The sequence below is a fragment of the Ambystoma mexicanum genome, chromosome 8 (genome assembly GCF_040938575.1).
Source record: "Ambystoma mexicanum isolate Mex_15411 chromosome 8, UKY_AmexF1_1, whole genome shotgun sequence".
NCBI classification, from domain to species: Eukaryota; Metazoa; Chordata; class Amphibia; order Caudata; family Ambystomatidae; genus Ambystoma; species Ambystoma mexicanum.
The window spans coordinates 1,129,580,987-1,129,604,606 of NC_090929.1; the positions used below are offsets into that span (position 1 = coordinate 1,129,580,987).

Here is a 23,620-nt window from a genome sequence, read left to right on the forward strand (position 1 = left end):
CCCACATCCAAGCCTACGTCTCTGCAGCCTATAACAACTCAGGCAAACGTTTCAAAATCTGCAAGGAGCTGGCCAATCCTGCATTAGGTTCAAACTCTCCCGTTCCCTCAAATGCCCTTTGCATGGCTCTGGCCTCATTTCACCACTAAAACTCAGAACATCCTGTCCACTCTCCCCTCTTCCTCTTCCTCCTGCTCCTCCTCCTCCTCCTCCCTCCTACTTCTCCTTGCTCACTCCCGACAATATTTCTAGACAAGTCTGATCTATCAAAGTCTTGTCAAAGCAGGTGCTTCCCTTCTCCTCCAGAACCATCAAGGACCACATCGATTTGTGCACCCCCTCCTTATGAAGCTCTATGCCGATCCTTCCTCTCTGGCAAACTACCGCCTGATCTCCATAACTCCTTTACTGGGCAAACTCATAGAAAAGCTGGCCATCTCCCAGCTTAATTTTCATACAGCATCTGTTGGTTGTCTCCACAACCACCAGTTAGGCTTCAGAGCAGTCAGGAGCATGGAAACTGCTCTCCTAAACCCCTGTGAAGACTTGCTCTCTAATCCGGACTCATACCTTCCTTCTGTTCTCATTGATCTATCCTCTGCTTTCGATATGGTCAACCACGCCATCCTGCTCCATCATCTCTGTGACAACCTGGGCATCACTGGTCAGGCTCTAGCCTGGGTGACTTCCTTTCATTCCGATCGACCCTCCCAGGTCCAACTTGGGTCCTTTCGCTCTACCACTCCTCTCTCTACATGTGGTGTCCCCCAGGGGTCAAACATCTCTCCCTGACTCTTCAACCATTACCGGGCACTTCTGACCCACCACATCTCTACCTTCTGTTCAAACTTTGTTATGTGGATGACACTCGGCTCTCCTTCAGGCGTCCCTCAGCCTCTACTGCTCCCTCGCTCATACCGGTCTGTCCGCAATTCAGGAATGGTGTGCTCTGCCTCCACAGATCTCTGCCTTGATGTCAGTAAGACGGAGACCCTTCTCATTGGGACACCTGCTCCTGCTTTCACTCTGGTCGCCCTCCCTGTGCCCTCTACCTGCACCTTCCTGTGAGGCAAAGAACCTTGGTGTCATCTTAGACTCCACCCTCCCCTCACATGTCCGCAGTCTCCAAGTCGTCACACTATCAGCTGCACCTCCTCAAAGGTATTCGTCCTTTTCTCACAGAAGCTTAGTGTCTCCAGAGCACTGGTTCTCTCGAGGCTGGACTACTGCAACAGCCACCTTCTGAATCTGTCTGCCTCTACTCTTCGCCCTTCGCAACTAATCCAGAAAAGGACTGCAAGGCTTATCCTTGGCCTCAGGCCCAGGAGTCGTACGTCTCCAGCCCTGAAATCTCTCCACTGGCTCCCTGTGGCTGCAAGGATCAAGTTCAAGACCCGCTGCATCGTCCACAGCGCTTTCTGGGGCCGGGGAGACCACACTACATTCAACTCTCTCTTCCTAAGCGTCTTCCTTCTCGAGCCCTCGGCTCATCCACCTCCAACTCTCTGAGGCTCATACGCTTCTCCAGGCAGAGATTCGGGAGGGGTGGAGATCTGTCCCCCAGCTGGAGCCTCCCTCTGGAACAGCCTCCCTGCCCCGCTAAAACTTTAGCAGGATCACCCAAGGTTCGGGAAGAAACTCAAGGCCTTCCTTTTCGCTTCCACTTTCTTTCTCCCTCGCCCCTGCTGATGCTCATGTCTGCTGCTCTAACTGGTTACCCACTGAACCTATAGGACCAGGCTCCTGCACAACCAGTTGCCTCTTGCACTGCCTCTGGGCCTCCCAACCACTTAGGGACTGTATCTGCAAGTTGCAACCCTACAGTCTACCGACCCCCTGCACTTCTTGAACCACCTACCTGGCAGCACTTATCGCATTACCATCACATACTCCGCCCTCCTTCCTCCCCTGTGTGAAAGATCAAAGGGCGTCTCACTTACTAGACCCCAGGGATTTCTCTCAGGTGGCAAGGGCACGGCCTTTGCCTTCAGATTCAGACCCTGGGAGTGGACCAGTGCGGTAGGATCACCTGGGTGAGTAGTCGTTGGGGAGCGAGGGCGAGGCAACGAATGCTGAGACACGGCATTCCCCCTTTCCCATAACATGCCCCATCCTATTTCATGGGATCATCCAGCGTCCCAAACCCACGCCCTTTCTACACGAACACTGGGCCGAGGAAGAGGGCGGCAGAGTAAAGAGGCTCACACTTACATATCCCATGGACATGTCCCGCTAATCGAGTCAGGCAAAGTCAAGCACTTAACTTTAATCACATACATCTGATACCCATTAGCTCTCCCCACATGGATAAAAGGCGGAACAGAGACACTGAGCAATGTGGAACACGAGAAGGAGCAGAACTTCCAGGGCGAAGGTGAATCTACTGGAGCAGGACAACCGATCGAGGGATTAGAGCAAAGGGTAGGGAAACCTTTAAGATCCCTGCAGAAGGTCGTTGCTTCTGGGAAACCGTGAAGGAGACGCAGAGAAAGCCAAATAGACGAGAAAAAACCTGCATTGTGTTTCAAGAACGCCAGCGACCCTCTCGGGTGAACAACAGTTGGGAAGGTGAGGTCAAGCCTGAGGAATTAACTTTGAGTTGTGAATCAAAGCCGCAGAGATAAGAAAAGAACGCGCACAACCAGTGAGTTAGTGAAAGACTTGAAAGGCCGGTTTGTGTTAAGGAAAGATTGAAGCCGCTACAGTGCATCTCACAAGTGATGGATGTGTACATGCTGATGAGACTCGAACGAAAGCTAACCAATGATGAACTTTTATGTGGCTGATAACTGAAGTGTAGTGATGCAGAGAAGCAGAATGGTCCGGGGAAAGGAAGTACCCCATCTGAAAGACTCTGCGAAATGTGAAATTGTTATAAAGCGGCAAAATGAACAAACTCAAATGCGTAATGGTCGAGATTAACCCTTGCAAAAGGGGAAGTGATGAGGTGAATGATTGAAGAGAAAGATTTTTGAACTTTTGTGCTTATGGTATTGAACTACCAAGACCAAGAGACACTGGGGCAAATAAAAGTGTGAGCTGAAGAGAAAGTCGAAGTGGTTCTGCAGAGGTCTATGGTAAAAGTCTTGAACATTCGAAAGTCTTCGACATCAGAAAGCGCTGTCACCATGCCCCTGGCCCCCCTCGGGTATAACAGCCCCCTGGCAGCAGTGGGGCTAAAGCCCTTCACACCAGCCCCAAGGGCCTTAAAACTCCATCAGAAACATACATGGAGTCAGTCCTGGAGCCTTTGGCGCCAGGCTCATTATCAGGAATAAAGCAATACCAGTTTTGGACCTTAATCCAACATGGAGGCCTATTAGACAGCTCAGTTCTTTAGAACCAAGCCATGCGGTCTAGTGTTTTGGGTGTGGCTTGTCCTGGAACTACTTGGCCTGGAACTACTTTACCTAGGCTATTTAAACCCACACCCAACCAGCAGAAAACGCTTTGCGTTATTCTGCACTCCTGCAGCCTAACACTCACAGTGTCCAGCTCCTGCTCATCTGCTTCTCCGATGGCCAGATCCTGAAGCCCTAGATCCGGATTCCATTAATAACTGGGAAGAACAAGAACAGCATTAGCGAGCAAGAACACTTACCTGTGAAGTAACCGGCCTTGAATCCATCCTACGCTTCACTTATCTCGCCCATCTCCAGAGTTCGCAGCAACCTGCAAAGGTAAAGAAACAAGGACAGGGATTCCAAGATGGCCGCCGGACTGTGAGGACGCACTCCTCAAGTCCTCCGTGCAGGCCGAGAAAAAGGTGAACACAGCGGCTTATGAAAGCCCCTAAGCAAACCGAAGGGGAAGCACAGCAGGACGGGGACCGAGCACCCGAACGACATACGCCTGAGCAAGGTGTCCGGTGCAGGCGACGGAGCTCACTACATCCAGGCACGCACCCAGCAGCGAGAGCGAGCTAGCCCCGCTGGAGGCCCCGGAGAGAGGCAGGAAGACCCGAGGTGGCAGCGACCGGCAGATCCACACGCTCGGTCGCGGAGGACCAGCGGAGACACCCCCGCCCCAAGCAACAAAGCCTCGAGCCCCGTTAGGGGCCAAACCTGAGGCGGCAAAAGAGGATCAGTGGTGGAAGTTCCCCTCCCCGTCCTGCAACACACCTAGGCGGTGCGGAGAAGCCCGCGAGCCACCCGCTGGTGGCCTAGGAGGGAGACAGCAGTGACGGGCAGCCCCACACGCTCGGTCGAGGACGGCCAGCGAAGACACCCCCGCCCCCGGACAACGAAGCCCTAAGCCCGATTAGGGGCAAAACCTGAGGCAGCAAAAGAGGATTGGAGGTGGAAGTTGCCCTCCCCCTGCCCTGCAACACACCTAGTCGGAGCGCCCGCTGGAGGCCTCGGAGGGAGACAGCAGTGACGGACAGCCCCACACGCTCGGTCGCGGATGACCAGCGAATACTCCCCCGCCCCCAAGCAACGAAGCCCCAAGCCCAGCCACACCAGGGGCAGCAAAAGGAGATCGGAGGTAGGAGCTTCCCCTCCCCCCGCCCTTCAACACGCCTCAGCGGTGCGGAGGAGCCCGTAAAGTGCCGGCTGGAGACCTCGGAGGGAGGCGAGAGGACCCGAGACAGCAGTGACGGGCAGCCCCACACGCTCCGTCCCGGACAACCACCAGAGACACCCATTCCTCCAGACAACGAAGCCCCGAGCCAGGCCGCACCAGAGGCAGCAAAGGCTGATCGGAGCTGGGAGTTCGCCTCCCCCTGCCCTGCAGCATGCCTCACCGGTGCGGGGGAGTCCGCTGGGGGTTCCCTTTCTCCCCCCGCCCGACAACACGCCTCAGCGGTGCGGAGGAGCCCGCGAGGTGCCGGCGGCCCCTGCAAAAGGAGCTCCAGCAGACCCTTACAGCTGGGTGAGTGACCAGAGGGAGAGACAGCGGTGTGAATGGAGGGAGGAGTGGCGGGCGTTGAGGGAAGGCCCTGGATACGGAATCAGTGAGCTGCGGTGGTGGGGGAGAGGGAGACGCTGCTGAGGTTGGGCACCCCCCCACGGAAGAACAGGAGCGGACACCGGGCACACCCAACGCCCCATGTTCTAGAGGATTCCCATCTGATTGCGACCTGGGCCCTCCCCCCCCCAGGTTGTTGACACCCCTGAAGCCGTTGAAAAGCGAACGCTCGCCCGGAGGAGCGGCGAGACATAGGAGGTCGGATTTGGACCAGAGGGGGTAGCACATCACGAGGCGCCAGGCAGTGGGTGACCCCCATCCATGATATTACACGTTGTGTTTGGGCCAGAAGTGGTGCTGTGAGCAGAGCACGTTTGGAGTATTTAAAGGTTCCCCCTAAGAAAGCGCTACGCCAGTAGCTGGCCACTGGAACCCTGAGGGGCACGGAAGATTCTGCCTAGGCGCCCAAAATGAGCTGTGATCCAGACCCATGACCCACAATCCCGCAATGGACACCTAAAACGGAAGAAGGCAACGGCTGCAACAACGAAACTCGCACTGCCTCGGGCAATCTAACCGCCGACAATAGCTGACTGCCTCAGATGCCAGGTGGGTGACCCCCATCCATGATATTACACGTTGTGTTTGGGCCAGAAGTGGTGCTGTGAGCAGAGCACGTTTGGAGTATTTAAAGGTTCCCCCTAAGAAAGCGCTACGCCAGTAGCTGGCCACTGGAACCCTGAGGGGCACGGAAGATTCTGCCTAGGCGCCCAAAATGAGCTGTGATCCAGACCCATGACCCACAATCCCGCAATGGACACCTAAAACGGAAGAAGGCAACGGCTGCAACAACGAAACTCGCACTGCCTCGGGCAATCTAACCGCCGACAATAGCTGACTGCCTCAGATGCCAGGTACCAAATCCAAAACGGGCCCATCAAGAGCACGGACCCTGGCCAGGCCCCAGGAGGGACAGATTGAGAAGTGCTGACGACAAAGAGGCCGTACGCAGGTAGACTCGCCTTCTCCTCCCCCAGCGCCACCCACTGAAACACAGGCCCACCCAACTAGCAATATGGCAACCGACAAAGACGAACTGTTAAATTGCTTGAAAGGTATGGAGGCCAGAATGACAAAAGCCTTCCATACTCAAATGGAACAACTTAGGGAGGACCTGAAATCGTCCCTCCAGTAGGTTAACAAGGAAATGGCAGAGATGGGTGAAAGAATAGACATAGTGGAAAGAGGCCTCTCGAACATCACGGAGGAGACTAATCAAAATAGCCTGCTTCTAGACCAGCTGGCAACCGCAACGAACAATTTGGAACTCCAGGCGGAGGATCTAGAAAACCGCTCGAGAAGATCCAATATCAGGGTTAAGGGCCTGGCGGAATCAGTACTGAACAAGGATTTAAGAGACACTATGCAACTCTGCTTTAGCAGCCTACTAGCCGATGCCCAACCTGAAACTATAGGCTTCGACAATATTCATCGAGTGGGTCCGATACGCAACGAACCGGGGTCATGACCCAGAGAGGTCTTAATAGCGATGACATCGTATGGTCTGAAGGAAGAGGTGCTACACGTGGCAAGGATGAACGGGGACCTCACGATCAACGGGTCCCGCATACAGCTATACCAAGACCTCGCACGGATCACTCTTCATAAAAGGCGGCTAATGCAACCAGTCACGAAAGCCCTTCGGACACACCAAATCAGATATAGATGGTTGCACCCATTCGGCCTTTTATTCACAAGGGAAGGCAAACAGAGGAATATTGGGAACTGTGCAGAAGGTCTAGCTCGCCTACACTTGGAGGACGAACAGAAGGAGGCACCCGAGCGCCCTCGGCCAAACGCATCTGGCCAGTCAAGCAAACCATGGGAATGGTCGACGGGGAGAAGGCAAAGACGAGGAAGAATGGGTAGGACTGGCAGCACCCAACCGGTTCAGGTTTGTGAACCAAAAAGCCCAACGGACCCGAAGGCAGCCAAGCACACAGACAATGAGTGAAGCGCCACCTAAAAGTGAGAAGACCGCAAAATGACTCTGAAGCGCCTGCACGGAGGTAGGAGGTCATTAATCTTGGAAGCAGGGCCAGAGTAAATCTACTCCTGACCATTGTGAACTGGGGGGTCCCTAGGGGCCTTACATTCGTTGGTTCAGCGGAGGAGCCCATTAGGGGCCCAAGCCTCATACTCTCCCATGACGGGGGGGTGGTGGGAAAGGGGGGGAAGCGTTTGAAGATTAGGAAAGCAAGGAACCAAAAAACTATGAGCAAAGATGAGCCACCTCCACAACTGGGTTTAACAGAAAGAAAACAGACAGTGAAAATTCCCCTGCTAAAAGACGATCGATTCTGAGTAGGCTGGAAACCATGCAAATGAAAATAGCGATCCTACAGGAGACACACCTGCTCCGGCAAGCTGAAAGAACGATGCGTAGTAGATCATTCCCTCTCCAGCTTTTCACCTCAAGCCAGTCTAAAACGAAAGGGGTGGCAATCCTATGTAGCAGGGACTTGGGCTTCCACAAACATGAAGGATCGGGAAGGCAGATACTTGGGTGTCAATGACCAAATGTACACAATTATAGCAGTATATGTCCCCAATTAAAAACAGGACCAGTATATTCCCAAACTACTCCAGAAGGTCGGGGGCTGGTGTGAGGGCAGAGTGATAATAGGCGGTGACTTTAACTGTGTTATGGACCCAAAAATAGATAATACACTCCCCCCGACAGCTGCAGACCAGCGAAATAGACAGACCCTGGGAAAACTCTTCAGAGACTTGGAGGTGATAGAGACGTGGCGGTTCTTCCACCCAGAAAGCAGGGAATATACACACTACTCGGCGGTACACAGGGGATATTCTAAAATTGACATGATCCTAGTGTCTTCCACCCTGATCCCCTATATCAGGAAAATAGAAATCGAGGTCCAATACCTCTCAGATCACGCCCCAGTGGTAACCTGCATAGAACTGCAGAAAATAACGAATAGGCCACGCCCACAGTGGAGGCTAAATGAAACAATCCTGAGGGACATAGCGCTCAGAGCACATATGGAGGAAGTCATAAGAAATTACTTCCTGGAAAATGACAATGGAGAGGTGGACTGGCGGGTAGTATGGGATGCGGGGAAAGCAGTTAGAGGCGAATTCATAGCTCAATCAATGCAATACTACAGAGAGAAAGCCCTTACAACGCAGAAATTAGAAGAAGAGGTAAGAAATGCTGAAAAGCTCCATAAGACCCGTCGGACGCCCAGAACCTGGCGAGACCTAAAAAAAAGCTAGATCCAAATTAGAAAACCACATGGCGGACAGAACAGCGCAAATACTGCTAAACACTAAACAATCATATTACATACACGGGGGGGGGGAAGCGAGCAAATTCTTGGCAGCCAAATTACTCAACAGAAGGCGCGCAACCACATCACCCGGTTAAGAAATAGTAGTGGGGATTTGCAAACGGGAGATAATGAGAAACTAGAAACGATGGTCCACTTTCACAAAAACCAGATGTCTAGTGGGAACCTGAACGTGGCAGAACAAGTGTCCTATCTGTCAGCCATAAAACTGCCACAGATTTCCGAACAGCAAAAAGAACAATTAGGAGCCCCTTTCGCAACACAAGAAGTGAGTGACGTGATTGCAGCGCTACCTAGAGGAAAGGCACCCGGCCCATATGGTTTAGGGAACGGGTTCTACAAAGTATTCCTGACGCAACTGACAACCCCCCTCACTCGCCTTTTCAACCTAATTAGGGATAAGGGAGCGGTCTCAAAGGATATGGGACACTCAGTCACAATTCTTCCCCTAAAGCCGGGGAAAGACCCGGTGGAATGCTCCAGTTACCGCCCCATTGCCCTCCTTAATACTGATGCAAAACTATATGCAAAAATACTCGCAAATCGGTTGGCGACAGGATTGCCTGGGATAATACATACAGACCAGGCGGGCTTCGTACGGGGAAGACACACTCAGGATAATGTCAGGCGGGTAATTGACATCATAGCCTGGGGCACCAGGGGTGTCCAGAAATTCGCTATCGCTGCACTTGATGCCACACGAGCATTCGACAGCATAGACTGGGAGTACATAAGTCTGGTTCTAGAAGGTTTCGCCTGCGGGCCGACATTTACTAAGATGGTTCTGGCTAATTACCAGCATCCTTCTACGCACCTAATTGTAAATGGCTACACATCAGAAAGACTCAATATCCGGAGAGGTACACGGCAGGGGTGTCCCCTCTCCCCTCTTATATTCGCCATGGCAATGGAGCTATTTGCCCACAGGATTAGGGAGGACCCAGGTATTAGAGGGGTGCGTACAGGGGAAACCCAACATAAGATTGCCCTATATGCAGACGATATTATGCTTTACATGGCAGATCCAAAGTACACGTTACCCAGAATAATCAAAGAACTGCAGAAATTCGAAAAAAACATCAGGGTTCACAATAAATTATGCCAAACCCAAAGCACTGAATGTAACCGAGGGTAGAGAGAACATAACTTACCTAGAGGAACGCTAACCCCTGCAGTGGGAAAAACAGTCCATGGAATACCTAGGAATCCACATCACTAGATCCACAAAAAACCTTCTCAAAGCGAATATCACTCCTCTATGGAAGCGCCTGCAAGGAGACTTGCAGAGATGAGACGTCCAGGAATTAGCATGGTTTGCTAGGATAGCGGCTATAAAAATGACCTTGTTACCCAGACTACTGTACGTGGTAAATTCCACCCCGGTGGTGATCCCCCCCCCCCCCGGCAATGATCCAGCAACTCCAAAAAGCAGTGCTTAAATTCATCTGGGGGAATAGGAAGCTGAGAATCTAAAAAAAGATCATGATGCGCCCAACACTTATGGGGGGGGGGGCTAGGAGTGCCGGATATAGGGAGATATGTCTTAGCGGCCCAATTGGTGCAAGCACTGAAATGGGCAGGTAGGGACTCCCTCCCAGGGTGGGGGAAATAGAACAGTCCGCAACGGACACCCCACTATGTATGCTACCATTCCTCAAGCCAAAAGCACGAGTGAGAGGAGGTATCCTATTGGAAGCGACAAAAACGACACTTCACACCTTGGACACGGCGATCCACGGCAGGGGGATCAAACTAGGCCTGGGTCCAATGTCCCCTATAGGACATAATCCTGATTTTACGCCTGGGCTCTAACAAATGTTCTGGGACGGTTGGCAGGGAGCAGACACAGTGTCCTTACGAGACCTGTACCAGGATGATGCCCCACTTTTTCCTTTGAATTATGCAAACAAAGATTTGGCATCACCGAGCATCACAGATTTGAATATATACAAGTGCGCCACTGGATCTCACACCCTGAGGTAAAACAGGCTGGATTACGCCCCCCAGTAGGTCTAGAACTCACGATACGGAAGGGGACACAGGAAAAAGGGATCACTAGACTGTACAAGTTACTCGATAAATCGCAAGCAGATGAAACCCTCCAATATATGAAGGAATGGGAGCGGGACATAGGGGAGGAAATCACACAGGAAGAATGGAGTCAAATCTGGAGAAGGGCTCACAAACTATCCAAATCCACGGCAATCAAAGAATCAGCATATAAGATATGCTACCGGTGGTATCTGCCCCAAAGTAGAATACATAAAATGAACCCCACGTATCCTTCAGATTGTTGGCGCCAGTGTGGCGAAAGAGGTGACCTATTCCATATGTGGTGGTCGTGCCCAAGGATAAAAGTGTATTGGAAAGAAATACTGAGTCTAATCAAAGACATAACAGGTGCAGACCTACCACAATCTCCTAAGGTCATTCTGTTGGGGGCAGTGTCAGAAGGAATATACGCAGCTTCAGGGAACAGAGCGGCTCTCATCACCCACCTACTGTCTGCAGCAAGGATGACAGTGGCCCAACGATGGAAGACAGTGGAAGGTCCTACAACCCCATGGTGGTGGATGAAAGTGTGGGGAGTTATGGCGATGGAGAACATTTGTGCCACAAAATCAGGGACATACCTGAAATTCTTAGCCATATGGGATCCACTTCAGGACTACGTGGGGGAAAGTGAGGCTCAATTCTTTAAACCCAGGACTCTAAGAAACATTCATATCAGAGACAGCAGTAGACATGGAGGAGCGATGAGCTCAGGAAACAGCTTTGCTTTGGTTATAACCTTGATTCAGTTTGGTTCAGATAATTTTAAGGGAAAAGGGTGGGAAGGGTGGGCGAGGGTGGGGATACTCAGGGGGGAAAGTTGGAAGACAATAATAGTCTTGATGCCAAAGTTCAAGTAGGTTAAATAATTTGTTTTCACAGATAATGGTTGTAATACTGCTGTAACCAAAGGCTAACTGTTTTCTTACGTTTAAAAAAGAACAAAAATGAAAATAAAGTTGGTTAAAAAAAAAAGAAAAAAGAAACAAGGACAGCATTAATAACAATTCTTACCTGGGCAAGCAGCGAGTCCTGGCAGCACCCTGCGCTTCTCTTACCTCGCTGATCTCTGGGTTTCACCGCAACCTGCAAGGGAGAAGGAACAAGGTCAGCATTAACAAAGCACTTACCTGGGCAGGCAGCACTTCGATCGCTCATCACTCCGGAACATCACCGCAACCTGTACAAAGAGTAGAGAACACACTTTTGCAATTAACACCAATAAACAGCGCAGCGCTCCGCGCATTAATAACTCACTGTGGTCTTCACCATCGGCGCGGCAACTCCGAGATCGCAACCATCCCTGTGAAAACAAAAAGGGACATTGTTAGGGAACAGCAAAATGGACCAAGACGGAGAGAAGACAGGGAAAACAGAGGGAAAGAAAGACAGAATAAAGATGGAAAAGACATTACTCACCTGGACGAAAGCAAGCAGAGTCACAGTCACAGCCGGTCTGGACCCAACATAAGGGCACACAGACCAATGTAGCAACTAGGCCCACGGAACGCCCGCACCAACCACGCGCCCCTGCAGAGAGACGCAGGACGGAGAGTTCAACGCACAAAAACCTAAGGCGCTACCCAACGTCTGGCACATAACCAAGCAGAGAGGGGCATGGGATAGCGCTTTGACCTCCATCCAGTATCGTGTGGGGGACCCTCTGGATACCAGGTAAGCATAACAGCCCGACTGAGGGAGACCGGAAGTGTGATAAGTTAGGAGAAGGGAACCCCTGCAAGTGCTGTGATTGTGAGTTCCGAGCCCGTTAAGGGAGATCTGCGTTTAATCAGGTACTTGTTGATTGAGAGGTCCGAGTCTGGTTTAGGGAGACCTATGTGAACTTTTTGTTGAACTATGAAAGAACTTTTGGAACGCTGGAATAAGTGACTAACATAGAAGGCCAAGATCCATATTTTGAACTGCCTTTTTGAGAACCTGAGCCAGAGTGTGTCATCCTGTCTACAGGGGTTGTCTTTCTCCATGCTGTCCAACGTGCGGAGGAGAGCTGACTCGGGCCACTTTGATCTTTGATCCTTTACAGGGGTGTTGCTAGGTCTGGAAAAGATCTGGGGCTAAGCTAATGTCGGGACTCTGGGTAGCTAACCTTTTGGTTGTAGCTCTTAAGCTTCTATCTGGGGCTACAACCAAAAGACCCGGGCTATAGCCCCTTCAGCCCTCCCCTAGCAACGCCTCTGATACTTTGTTATAACACTGATTTTCCTTTGCATACATATGCCCCTTTACGCATGTTTTGTATGAGAGATAGGACAGGCATTAGGTTTTGTTAGAATAGACCATTTTGATCTGACAAAGACGGACTAGGACTGTTTTCTTTATTATTTGATGGTACTCCTGTCATAGGTTTAAGGCAAAGTAGGAGTTTCTTCAAACCCCAAGAATCTAAAAAAGGTTTTGAAACTTTTAACTCCTGTCAGTGTCATACTTGTAATACCATGCCTCCCTTACACCTGACAGTGCTCCTCCTCCCTGCCCCACGCACTTGCATGATCTGAATGACAAGGCCTAGTAAGAGAGTTTGCTTTGTTCTCCTTCTGCCTCCCTTCCTCGTCTTGTCACGCCTAGAAACAATTGTGTACTGGTGCGTTATAAATGACTTATCATATACATTTTTATTAGTGGGAATGTATTGTAAAAGCTTCTTGTGTCTTCTTTGAATATGGAGACCCGAGTGCCAGAGTCCAATTGTATCACTAAGCAATCTCTTGGACCTTTAGTTTCTGGCACAAGGCATAAAATAAGCGGTATCACATCGCAATTTGCGATACGATACCGCTGGTTTGCCTTTTAATTTAGAAAGCATGTTGCAGCAACTGCAAAATGATTATGGCACCGAGTGCAGAGTTTAAAGGCACAGATAACTGTGCCTTTTTATTTAAACTCAGCGCTCGCTGCACTGACAGTTTGCAGGCAGTAGTCAGAAGCTCCCGGGCTGGGCTAAATACACTGCATCAATTTATGAGCCCGGGTGCGGCGAAGTCACGTGGAGAAGAGGCTACAGTAGGAGCACCCTAGCTCAACTCACAGACCTGGCTTCAATCCAAGCTAAGGATTCATGCTGTGGTGCTTCGGAGAGGGTGGAGGGAGAAGGGTGCAGGCCTTCTGCAAGCCCCTTGTCTGCAGGGCTGGGTCTTAGTAAGTGGGCGCCGGCTAGGAAGAAATATTTCTGCTGCCCGTTCCGGTGGGAGAAATATTAATTTCAGCCACTTGCTACTACCCAGCCCCACAGTAATATGGCATGCTGGCAGATCACGTTTCAAATATTCTTTCCTTCTCGTGATTCGTGAGAAGGAAGGAATATTTAAAATGCCCTCTGCAAGTAGGCTATGTTATTACTGCAAGCCTGGGTGCTTAGAAAGTGGCTGGAATAAATATTTCTCCTGTCACTTTCTAAGCACCCAGGCCCTGCACTAATAACACAGCCTGCTACAGAAGGCTTTTTACATTTTCCTTCAGTCACGTGATTAAAAGGTGCCACAAGCGCTTTAATCATGAGAATGAAAGAATATTAAAAATGCCCTCTGCAAGCAGGCTATGTAATTAGTGTGGGGTCTGGGTGCTTAGAAAGTGGCAGTATATAACATCTCTCCCGCCACGGAAGGGCAGAATAGAAGAGCAGAGGGCAGAATAGAAGAGCAGACCTAGAGCACAGAACTGAAGGACATTGGAGGAGACGGAGAAGGTCCCAGAAGAAGGGGGGTGAAGAAGTAGACAGGAGAAGGTAAAAGGGTCATTGTGGGAAAGGAAGGTCTAAGAGGACGACGACTGAGTAGCGAAGCTCACCTGAGGAGAGGGGGAGTGACCTCCCCCTACAGCATAGGAGGTCCGGTCAACATAAGGAAGGTCCGCACCCCACAGAAATAAGCGAAGGATAACCGTCATTTCCCCCAATGACGACCAAAGGGAAGGGTCGCCAGACGAAAGGAGGACAGCCCACGGCAGATACCACGGGCACCCTCACGACCATGTGGCCAGCGGTGGACACCAGGGAACAGGCGAGGGGGGCCACAGACAAGGGCAAAGACCGTGGGGACATGGAAGGGGGAGAAGACCAAGCCCCAATGACAAAGCAAGACTTCAGGTGAGAAAGCCATTCCCTCCAATCCACCCTGCCAAAGACTTTAAGAGCAGTTCCAGCTAGTGAGGAAGGACCTCAACTCAGCATTAGGGGAAATGAAGCAGGAGATAGGGCAGCTGGGAGAACGCTGCACAGACCTAGTGGAAAGAGGCCTGCAGGAAATCAATAAAGAGACAAATGAAAACAACAAGGTGATAGAGCGCCTCAACGTAGTAACACAAAATATGGGACTTCAGTTGGAGCACCTAGAGAATAGGTCACAAAGAAACAATATATATTTTTTTTTCTTTTTCATTTCACAGATTTGTGGTTTTCCTTATTTTAAACCTTTAATCTGTTGTAGACCAAATTTCCGTAATTTGGCTACCGCCTTTGTGTAGCTCACACGTCTTTGGTAATTGTCCCTTTGTCTGTGTCACTACGAAGCCCTTCTAATTTTTTAAGTATTAAAATCACCAGTCTTACAAGCGCTATATTGATCTTCATTATTTCTTCTTCTATGAGGCTCTTCCATCAGTCTTCTGCGCTCCTTGTGACGAAGCTTCTCAGGACATTGCCCAAACATTGCTCACGGGCTTCTCTTACTCCCGTGCAATTGAGTGCGAGATGTTTCAGTGTTTCTTTTTCTCCTTTGAGCTCACACACTCTACATTTTTGCGTCTCTGTTCATGATTTTCCTCCTTTGTAATATTGCTCCCGTTGGCAGGATGTTCAGTCTGAATCTTAATAAAAGAGCTCGAAAGTACCAGTTCGGGAATAAAGTCAAGTAGCTCGGAATCTGGTTCAGTTTTCACGGTTGTGCCCAGAAGTCTTCATAGCCTTTGTATTTGCAGATCGTTTCCTGGGTTTCTATCCAGTCTGCCGTGTATAGTTTTTTTCTTGGTTTCATCTGGGTTTATCCACAGTTCGTCCTCGGATTTGTTTAGGTTCACCAACATCTCTCGACACGCTCCTTGCCACTCTGTTAGTGTTGCGTCTGTTTTTTTCTTTTATTGCTTTGTTCAGAACTTTGAAACCTCCAGTTGCGTTTTCTTCCAGGCATTTTCGATAGAAGCTTAGTGTTTTCCATATCACTATGGTTTTAAGTGAAGTTAAGGGCAACTTTCTCTGTATCAGCTCTATTGGTACAGATTTGGGAATTTGTAATACTTTCCGCCAGAAGTGACCTTCCAGAATTGACCATGTTTGTGTCGGTATGGGTCTTGGTGATTCAACTTCATATGTCAGTGTGGGCCCGACTTTCATCCTGTAGAAAGTTACCAATGGTGTTAAAGTAAATCTACAGCATCTTTTCAGCAGGATTTTCCCTTGAGACGCTAAGTTGTTTGCTTTCCGTTTTAGCCCTTCGATTCTTGGTTTTTCGCTTTTCATGTTATTTATGCAGACTCCCAGGTATGTCAAGGCCTCCACTTCCAGGATTCTTTTGCCGTTCAGTAGCCAACCTGACTTTCTCGTTCTGTTTTTTCTCCCTCCAGGGCGCAGCTTTAGGATCCTCGATTTTTCTGGATTAATTACCAAATCGTTTGCGTCCACATACTGTTGCAACGCCGTCAGCTGTCGTTGGAGGCCTATTTGGGTCTGGTCCATAAGGACGATGTCGTCTCCATATAGCAGTCTCCCTATTGAGGTCCCTGCAATCTTAGGTGGAAAGCTGCGTATAAGTTCAAAGGAGTCCTCGATGTCTGATGTATACAGGCTATAGAGGTCTGGCGCGAGTGGGCACCCTTGTTTTAGGCCCGTTCTTATCGGGATTTGGTCCGTCAGTGTTCCTGCTTTGTCCAACCTGACTCTTATACTTGTGTCTGTGTACAGGTCTTTGATGTTCTCTACCAGTATCTGCGGGCATTTCCAGTTCTCCAGTTTCTCCCACAACTTGGCTCTTCTTATTGTGTCAAAAGCTTTTGACAAGTCGATAAAAGCTACGTAGATTTCTTGGTTTTTGTTCTTGCTTTCAATCAAGTTGATCAAAAAAATATTCAGAAGAATCAATACAAGAATAAAGCGCCTGCCAGACACTATAGCAGATGGAGATCTCAAGGAAGAGGCGCGGAAATTCTGGGGGAACAGGGCACCTGGACCAGATCCACAGGGTGGGGAGGCTAAACAAGGGATCCAATGCCAGGCCCAGGAATGTACGGATCTAATGCTGATATGGGCAGAAAGAAGCAGTCCTCTGGGCGGCCAGACAGGAGGAGCCAATCCTCTACAAAGGCCAAGAGATTGCACTGTACCAAGATCTAGCAGCCAGTACGCTGGCGAAAAGGTGACTCATGAGCCCAATTCTGGAAAACTGACCAAAAAGGGCATCAAGTATAGATGGACTTTCCGGTTTGGGCTGGTTTTCGAGTGGGAAGGGATCCAGAAACGAGCTCAATCCCTTCAAGAAGCGGCAGACATAATGCACACGGACATACCGGATAGCACACCTAGAGAGGAGGATAGACAGACTGAGAAAAGGCTGGGTCTCCGCCCGTGGGAATGGTCGCTAGCAGGGGAGCAACGGAGAAGAAGAGCGTCACTGAGGGGTCCACCCACCGGCCCAAGAGGGGGAGTGCCAGAGGAGGAACAACCAGGGAGGAGCGAGGGGTACGAATAGGGGGTGGTGGACACAGTACATAAGAAAAAGGGCAGGTGAAAGAGTATAAAACATGTTGGAACAAGAAAGGGTGACGGCACCTGAGGGATGGGGGTGGGGGGTGGTCAATGGGAAGGGAGGGAGAGCAGCAGGCAGCAGAGCTAAACGGAGATCAGGCAAGTGGAAGGGTAAGAAGGGCAGGATCTGGGTAGGAGGAACAAAAAGGGCAGAGAACCACCCCAGTGGGGGTGCAAAGAGGAGACGGGACACAACAGGGGGAGAGGGGCGGGAAAAGCGCAGAGTGAGCACCAAGACAAATTCAAATGCATGACACATAACGTGAGGGGCCTCAACTCCCTGCTCAAGAGGAAAAACACTATAAAGAATTACCAAGACGTGAGGGCCAGACATTTTAGTTCTGCAGAAGACACACCTGCTAAAGAGTGATGAGGGATGCTTCAAATTGAGCGCTACACCCAAGCGTTCCTCGCCTCAGGCCCCACCAAAACGTGAGGGGTGGCACTAGCTTTCAGGAACACGGACTTCAGAGCAAGGGATATCCTGTGGGACAAAGGGGGAAGGTAAATAATAGTTAAAGGAGAACATGGCGGCTTAGAATACACTATAGTCTCTGTGTACATGCCCAAAACGGGCCAAGAAAGCTTTTTAAGAGATCGCCAGAGGGTACTGGAGGACACCGCAAAGGGGTAGATCATCCTGATGGGGAACCTCAATTTAGCCTGGGATAAGAGTGGACAGGATGGTGAGAGGGCAGAGGAGCAGGCGCGGTAGCCTCTCCGCAGCTGAGAGAAAAATTCGAGGCCTTGTGTCTCACGTTCGTCTCAGGAGTCCACGGCACACAATCCAAGATCGATTATATTTGGGCCTCAGCCAGACTAATAGGTGTAACTCTCACCTGGTATCCATGGGGATGTCACTCGGCCTGTTCTGACTTCCTACGACCTCAAACCCTTCCCTGGAGTCTACTCGACTAGAGACTTGGCCTGAAACACAGGATTGGAAGAGTTTAACTCCCTATTGTCTCTGTGTGCTTGAACCCTTTCTTCTCCAGGGTCCAACCCTTCCCTTTTTGACCACAGCTCACCTTGCTTTCTTGGAAAGTGTGCTCTCCGTCCTGCTTTCAGCGCAGGGGCGAATTGATTGATGCAGGCTTGTTGCTGCCTAGTTACTTCACTGGCAAGAGTCCCACAGGTAAGTATAATGAGTCTTTTGAACAGTTCTCTAACTTCGTTCCTTTCTTTTCTTAGATGATGGCCGGCGTCCGGGGATGGCGACGTGCTGCTGAGATGAGTAGCGCTGAAGGTGAGTGAGAGCGCGATGCGAGCCTTTCGTATTTGTATTGAACGGAGTTCTTTTCCTGTGTCTTTTAGGTGCCGCGACGTTTTCAGCAAGGATGCCGGTTATGAAGAAGAAATGCGGTGAGTAAGTGCGGTATCCACGCCTCTAGATATTTCCACGCTAACCTGGAGTGTCTTTTCCCTCTTGCAGATGGATGAGAAGTTCCGGAGACAGAGTTCCCCCAGAGCGGCTGGGATTCAGGTAAGCGTTTGAAGCTCGTACAGTCTTTAAAAATAAGCGAAGATTTGCTGAATGCTTACTAATGCCTTTTTTCTGTTCTTTTCCCCTTTTCCTTAGGAAGCGGCGTGCCGGGATGGGAATGACACCGCCGAAGATGCCCACAGAACAGAAGAAGCGATGAATGATGGGCAGAAGCGCCACAAGGTAAGGCTGTTCCGAACTGTGTTCTTGTTCTTGCAGGAGCTGAGGCCAGAAGAAAGATGCAGGCCTACTGCAAACCGATCCGAACACTGAGTGTCACGCTGCAGGTGCAGAAAACACAAAGCATGTTTCTCAGCCTGGGCGTGGCTTAAATAGTCTCTGGGTATCCCAGGTGTCTCTGAGCTGAACCACACCCAAAAGACTAGACCGCACATGCAGTTCTGGGAACCGAAATATGTGGGGGCATCCATCTTCTCCCCATCAATGCACTACAAGTCCAATCACCAAGTTTATCCTATGGGAGTGAGGGAGTCTGGTGCCACAAGCGCCAAGTCTGACTCCAAGTGGGTTTTTGGAGGGATGGAGAGGCCCTTGAGGACCATGTAGGTGATCGTGGCCTGGCTCCAGCCTGACATCTTGGAGGGCTGGGGACATGAGGGGCAGGAATCATGACAATAGGGAGAATAAGGGGGTGGAGGTGGGTCCACTGGGAATAGCAGCCAACAGGGTTGTCACAATGACCCTGAGCACACGGTCCCACAGACAGGGGGTCTGGAAATGGAAGCTCTGGGGATCCAACGATGAGGGAGGAAATTGGGGAAAAGATCAAAACGTTCTTAGAGTTCAAACAAAAACTCAGAGCCGAGTAAGAACACAAGATGGAATACATTTAAGGCCACTATAAGGAGGGGCTCATAGTTCAAAAAGCGCTGAGGGATAAACAGATGAAGGCCCTAGAAATGCAATAGAGGAAGTGGAGGAAGCACGCCAGCAGGCGGTGAACTCAACAACGAGGAAGAGCCTGAGGGCGTACAGAGGCGCAGTGCGTCAGCTTGAGATATTGAGGTCCAAAAAGACTGAAAGTGCACTGGTCTTCATGAGGCAGAAACACTACGCCAAGGTCAACAAAGCTGATACCCTACTGGCCAGACTGCTGAGAGAATCACATGGCCAGAACACAATAGTGTCAGTAAACGACAAAAAGGGGCACAGACTCACGAGGAAATTCAGGAGCGCCTGGCGAGATACTACAGTACGCTATGCGCGTCCCAGAATCTGCAAACAAAGAAGCAGAGAGACTTAAGCCGGGAAATATCAGTGGATGAGGTGCGGAATCCGATCGGAAGCTCCCCCAGAATAAGACTCCGGGCCTGGACGGCTTCACAGCCCTCTTCTATAAAACATACATGAACATCCTGAGCCCTCAGCTGGCACAGCTGTTCAATCAACGACCATGTTGCGGGCGTCATCCTACCATCCTACAAACCCCCTTAATTCAGCATACCGGCATGTATAGCACTGTCTGTCCAATTGTATTGTATTCATACATAATCTACGTGAAATGTACGTCGATTAACCTCCGATGTAGTGCCTCTAATTGCACCCGTACATTACTGGCCAGATTGCCTACATGGCTATTAATTTGTCTTATAAGATACACTGCCCACTCAAGGTCCGGAAATTATTACAACTTTTATTGTGCCTCTAGATGTCACTCAGGCTTGACCCAATATCTATAACATGATTACTAGCCATCAGCGTACTGTCTAGCCAAACTGCAATGCCTATTTGCTATCAATGGGTCGGACTTAAAATAATCTCATACACAAGATCTTGTATCCGCTGACAAACATTACATTTACCATCTAAGTGAAGTTGACCATGATGTTTGTGTAACCAGATTTAGCTTATTTCATGACCGTGGGCATTTGAATTAGGTCATCCTGCCCATAAGGCATCTTCGGAGCATTCTATGCTTACTGCACCTAGTGTACACTGCACTTCCTCTTGTGTTGCCTTACTACTTGTACCAATCTAACGAAGTGACCTCTTATACCATTTATTTAGGTATACTGAAATTATTATTATTATTATTATTATTATTACTGAAGCACATTTAGCCTAGTTTTCATGCAATACCATGCAACAATCACTCTCTGCCTGTTGCACATGGCGCTTGCCCTCTAGTGATACCGCATACACTGCAAATAACTAGCCTGTATACTTGGTACATAGCCCCCCAGCTAAGTACTTCTAACTTAGCCAGAATACTGTGTCACAATAGGATGTGTGCCTTAGGAGATTTGCTACCCCTCCTCACACTGCTCTTAGTCCTAGCGTGCATACACAGAAAACTGTTAGCGACCCACCAATCTTTGGACCAAAACTCCACCAGGACACAGACTCCAACCTGATCACTGATCAACCCCAGTGTTTATGTGGGTCGACAACACCATTACACACGATACCCAACCATGCAACACTACCTCCAGAAATGCCAGACTGCGCACAAGACTAAATTATATGAACCACTAGCTAGAACCATTACCACCTCTAACCGCAGGAAAATTGCTCCCATTGCAAATCCGAACAAGAGTACTAGAAGTCCTCACAACCTCCCTCAATGAGCATATGTAGGACACACACTCTCCACTTCCATGACCCAACCTACAAGTAATCCCAGTACATCTATAACTACCATCCCTCACCTTAAAGGTGCCTTACTTAATGTTAGATCTATGGTAGCTCATGCTATCGAGATCTCAGACCTTATCCAGGCCGAAAACTGACTTTTTGGCCATCAAAGAATCCTGGTTACATGCCGCTGCAGGACCAGCTCTTATGCTAGCAATTCCCAGTGGATATACCATCTTAAGATCGAATAGAAGTGAAGCCCGTGGAGGAGGCATAGACCTTATTGTCAAATCTCGTCTGTCCATCAGATTAGCTCCAACCAATGACATCAAATTTTGCGAAAATCTTACAGCCAAATTATTGAGTAACAACTCCCAGACACCAACGAGTCACTTGATATACAGGCCTCCGGGCCCCATTGGGACCTTTGAGGAGGATATTTCGATCATCCTGTCCAATAACTTAAAACATTCCTCACAAGTTGTTCCCCTAGGAGACCTCAACTTGGGTTTCAATGACCCCAAAGACCTTTATGTAACTAGTGTGGCCAACACTCTCACCAAACTAGGCATATTCCAAAGAGTACTCCACCCCACCCATAACAAAGGGAGAATACTAGACTGGGTAGCGGATTACAATTGTAATGTCTCTATTTCTTCAATCTCCCCCCAGATCTGGACAGACAATCACCTCATAATATTCACACTTCCAACCAATATTCCTATCGCCACTCCTACCCAGCTGGCTCCACCTAATCCAACAAGGAATTAAAAAACTCGTTGTCAGAAAACCTGGGCCCTGAAGCCCTTGTGAATGAAACTATATCCATAGCCCTCGACTCAATTGCACCGCTTAAAATGAGAAAGTAAACCTAAAGCCCATCTCAACTCCTGGTACACACCCTACCTGAAAACACTACGTACCAAAAAAAGACAATGCAAGGTCACTTGGAGATTACGGCCCTCTGAAGAGAGCAAAATTAACCTTAGGGATATAACCAGCCTCTACAAAAAGTAAATACTGGTGGCTAAGCAGGAAAACTAAGAAAACTAGAATATCTCAAGCCAACTAGAGCATAAAGGAACTTTTTATCATCTTGAAAGAAATATAATTTCCCATCCCAGTGCCAGATAACTGTGTAAAAGACAAATCCTGGTGCTCTAATATACTGCAAGCACTGGCCAATAAAGTCACAACTGTTCAGGCTAAAATTGCCAAGAAAAAAGCCTCATCAATCCCAACCTCCTTGCCTAAAATACTCAACACGCCTCCCAAAATCCCCACTTTCCCCCTTTTCAAGTTCTCCAAAGTGTCCATTATTGAGACAGAAAAAACTATACTATTGCTCAAACCATCTAACTGTCAAGGAGACCAATGCCCAGCCCAACTCAAAGGATACAGCCAGAGACTTGGCTCCCTTCATTTCGAAACTTATTTATGCCTCTTTTACCACGGGATCCATACCAAGTAACCTTAAAGAATCCTGGGTGCTCCCTTTACTAAAAAAACAGACGCTAGATCCTGCCATACCTACAAACTACAACCAAATCACAACAGTGCAGTTTCTATTACAAATCATAGACAAAATGGCGTACCTACAAATACAAAAACACTTGGAAGTTAACCACCTATTAGGAGCACGCCAGTCTGGTTTCCGACCCCAGCACGGGACTGAACCAGCCTTAATAGACCTAAAGGCCCAGATTGATGAGCTCAGGGATAAAGGGAAATCCGCCCTACTATTCCTCTTGGACCCATCAGCTGCATTCGACCTTGTCGACCCATAAGGTCCCATGTAGCACTTACATTTGGCAGCCCATTTTTCCGAAGAAGCCAGAGCCTGGATACAATCCTTTCTCAATAACAAGACCATGAGAGTCTTCTCCCCCACGGCAGCTGCAGACACCATCCCTATCACCTTGGAGTGCCTCAGGGTTCTTGTGTTTCACCCACCCTATACAATATTTTCACTAAGCCCCTTTTCGATGATCTGGATTCTCTTGGTATCACCTACACCAACTATGCAGATGATACTCATATTCTCCTACTTCTTACTGGTGATTATGTCAAGGATTTGGCCTTGGTGAATAGGGTATATCTCTTCATCAGGCATGGATGGCCACCCACAGACTATGCCTGAATTAGAAGACTGAGATCATTATCTTGGGCACCCCAAATACCCTTAAAAAACTGGGACCTAACTACTCCACTTTTAACATTGATAACAACCTGATTACCACCATCCACGGAGGTGAAAACCCTAGGTTTTTATCTCGATTCTACCTTATCCTTCAATAAACAAGTCAATGCGATGGTTTCCGCCACTGCATACACTTGCAAACTGATAAGAGTAGGTTAACCATTCCTATCCAACAATAGCTGTATCACTCTTGCCAGAACACTTATATTTTCAAAGTTGGATTATTGCAACGCTCTTTACATTGGTGCCAACAAGGCAAC

At 49.2% G+C, this 23,620-nt stretch overlaps 1 protein-coding gene across 5 annotated transcripts in view; it reads right to left on the bottom strand.

Annotated features, from left to right (window-relative positions):
* The window catches only part of LOC138472811 (mitogen-activated protein kinase 8-like), a gene marked incomplete in the record, with an annotated part of 957,660 nt that overhangs the window by 806,520 nt on the left and 127,520 nt on the right, over positions 1–23,620 (bottom strand). Inside the window, 2 exon segments of one of the 5 annotated variants that reach the window (XM_069611170.1) lie at positions 11,462–11,511; positions 11,589–11,634. 5 annotated transcript variants of the gene reach the window in all.